The 3510-nt window shown below is 39.3% G+C and overlaps 1 non-coding gene across 1 annotated transcript; it reads left to right on the plus strand.

Moving 5' to 3' along the window:
- The first annotated feature begins 490 nt into the window (after positions 1 to 490).
- On the plus strand, positions 491 to 595 carry LOC115272829. The gene has a single exon (XR_003900485.1). It is a non-coding gene; the product is annotated as a U6 spliceosomal RNA (small nuclear RNA).
- The last annotated feature ends 2915 nt before the right edge of the window (positions 596 to 3510 follow it).

The following is a 3510-nucleotide window of genomic DNA, read 5'->3' on the forward strand; positions in this document are numbered from 1 at the left end:
CCTTAGAGATTACCCAGGCCAGGGATAACAAATAGGTCTCATCTCAAATGTCACATCCATGCAGCTGGTAGCAGCTGCAGCTGGTAGCAGCTGGTAGCATGGTTCTGTGTTAGGAGGATTTTGAGGTTCCTTCTGGTTTCAAAACAAAGAAGGCTGTGACTACATAGAATGTTTTCCATGAAGGCAAGAAATGAAAATGGCAGCTTGAGGGCCACATGCTTGCCACTTGTGCTCTTCTCCCCTATCTCTCCATCTTAAAAGGAGGGAAAACAGTTGGAAAAGGGGCAATCAGCTTTTACAGAGGGCCTACTATGGGCCTGGCACTGTTCTGGTACATTCATACTGTTCTATTATCTAAACTTGGCTTCTTTGACCCTCATAATAACCTTATAAAATAGAAGTAGAAATTAGGGTTTAGAAGTTAAAGAGACATGTTCAAATCCATTGAAAGAACATGGTACAAAAAATAGAGATCTATTATGCTCACTTCGGCAGCACCTATGCCAAATGCTAAAATTTGGAATGATACAGAGAAGATTAGCATGGCCCCTTGCACAAGGATGACAGGAAAATTGATGAAGTGTTCCGTAGTTGTGACAAAGAAAAAAACCAGACTCTTAACTGTAAAGAACAAACTAATGGTTACCAGAAGGGAGGTGGGTGGAGGGATGGGAGAAAGAGGTGAAGGGGATTAAGAGTACACTTATGATGAGCACTGCGTGTTGTATAGAATTGTTGAATCTCTACATTGTACACCTGAAATGAATCTAACACTATGTTAATGATACTGGAATTTAAAAAATACATATATATCTCATTGAAAATCCAATTCTGTTCACTATAACAATCTTGAGATTTAAATGATTTACCCAAGGCCAAGTGAAACTAGAAACAGAGTTGGGATTAGAATTATGGTAAATACATTTACCCGAAAAACAGGACACAGAGATGGGCATCTGGCCACAATGCTGAATACTAAAACTGGGGCTTTCATAATAAATCCAAAGGTTTACAGTTAACTGCCACCAATTATTGACACATAGAGCAGAATTCATTGTGTTTGACTACATTGAATGATTATAGGACATTATTCATTTTCCCTGAGTGGAAACCTGGCTGATTTTTGGCATTCAGGTTTTCCTTTCTTTTACTTACCCTGGAGTATTTGTCTTTGGCTTTCTTTAATAATTTCCTTGAAACCAGACTCCCCTGTTTCCTCGTTGCCTGTTGTTATTATTCTGAATTGATATACATACTCTGGAAACCGGAGTTCTGACAGAGATGTCAGGAACCAGCTCTTCCAGCTCTCTGCCCAAGAGCCCCTGTGCTAAAGAAACATTTGCCTCAAGCCAAGAACCCTTTGCTAAGGTGCCCTCATTGATGAAACTCCCCGCGATCAGGTCAAAATCATTTTCCAAGCAATGAATCATGTCACTCTCTTGCTTAAAATGCTCCAGGGCTCCCCATCTCTTTCTAGGGAAAAGTCGCATTCCTATTCTTGGCCAGAGCCTTCCTTGTCTTACAGGCTGTTATATCGCTAACTTCATCTCCTCCTCCTCCCCCCACCCCCTCTGTCAGCGCACTCAGTACCCTCCTGCCAGCTGCTTTGCTGCTCTCAATTCTCTTATCTGGCTCCCACGTTTTTGTCATTCCCTGAATTCTATCCCCTGCATTGGATTCCTCTCCTGCCATGCCCAACACATCTGCTTGAGTCATTTTTTAAAATGCAAATCTGACCATGTCATTTTCCTGCTCACATTCCTCTAGTGGCTTCCTTTTATCCAGGTCGGTGGTTCTGAAACCTAACTGATTAGCAGGGCTGTAGAGACGCAGCTCTTGAGTCTCACCACCCATTCCGTCCTCCAGCCAAGATTCCAGTTCAGAAGGTCTGGAATGAGGCCAATAATAATACCTTCCAAAAGCCCCTGGTTATTCCGATGATGAAACAGGCATTTGGAGTACATACACATGCCTTACCAGCACATAATGAGCCCTCCAGTTTGGTCCCATTCAGGTTTACGCTTCATCACAATCTACCCTAAACCCTAACGCCATCCCCACCCCACCTCCACCCCCTAGGACTGCTAGGTTTGGGCTACTCTGACTTGTTTCCTGCACATGACCTCCTCTCTGTGATCTCCATGCTTTTATACATGGCATCCTGTTCTCTAAATGAGGAAAAGGTTAACTGTGAAAGATTACTTGAAAATCCAGCTCAGGTATTAAGTTCTTGATGAATTTCCTACCATCCCCTCAGACTGAGTGGATCGCTCCCTCCTGTATATCACTTGTGATTACTGTAGTTGCTTATTTCCTATGCAATGCTCTATTTTATAAAAGAGACAATATATATTTTTTATGCATTAACAAGCTTCTTGTATTTCAGCCAAACCTGCCATTGTGTTAGAGTTACAATTCCTTTTTTATGTTTAAAATAATTCAGATGTTTTCATTCGTATGAATCATATATGATCCTTACAACAGTTTTCTTTTGAGGTGAGAGAAGCGATATTCACAGAAGCTGGCTTGACCCATATCACATAGAAAAATGATGAGAATTCAGCTTTCTTACTCCAATGATGTGATATATGTGATATATGATGTACCATACAACATCTCAAGATGTATATCTTCTGGTGGGCTGTAAAACTTTTCAAATTACTGGAAGAGTCACATAGTAAATGCCATAATAGGATATTAAAGCTCTGTTAAGCAATATACTAAACTATCCCATAAAAAGGCAAAATTACATTTTTATCAATAATCATATCTATTAAAAAGAAAACAAACTGATCTGTTAGTTAAAAACTAAAAATGAAAACATATAAGCCTCCGAATTTCCCACCACTGCCTCTTTTTCATTTTGATTCTGAGGATGATTAGAATGTCCTAATTTCTATTTCGGTAAGTAGGTTTTCAGCAGGTTTCCCCTGAGGTCTAGCAAGCCGAGATAGATATAATGGAAGCTGAATCCAGAAAGTGTTAGGACACTAAGGAATTGATCTAAATTCTCTTTTTCATGGCCATTCTTCAGTTTATTCAAAAACTCCTGGAGATCTAATCTACTAATACAATGTCATAACTTCCTGTCCTTATACTGACTTAGATTTTCAAAGTCAGAAACAAGTGAGCTGAGGTATCATTCGTTAGGGTATGTGCTAAAAGTTCCATTTGATAGTATTTCCTTATTTCAAATCTAAAGATTCAGACTTTCACTTTCAGAAGAAAATAACTGTTTTGTTATCATAGGAGAAGGCTACATGGGGCCCAGGCACATAAGAAATTAATTTTAGGAATTGATAACACTTCATAAATGGGGAGAATGAAAGCCTACTGTTCGTCTGATGTTTTACTATTACGACATCTACTAGAAACCATAGATTCATCATGAAAGGATCCATCATGAAATGACCCTACACCATGTGTCAGTTAGGATTCTTTTGTCCTCATCAAGAATAATCTGCTTCCAAATGCGAAAAAACAATAAATCTATCATCTCATAATTGGAAT

This window comes from Suricata suricatta, chromosome 11 (genome assembly GCF_006229205.1).
Source record: "Suricata suricatta isolate VVHF042 chromosome 11, meerkat_22Aug2017_6uvM2_HiC, whole genome shotgun sequence".
Taxonomy (NCBI): domain Eukaryota; kingdom Metazoa; phylum Chordata; class Mammalia; order Carnivora; family Herpestidae; genus Suricata; species Suricata suricatta.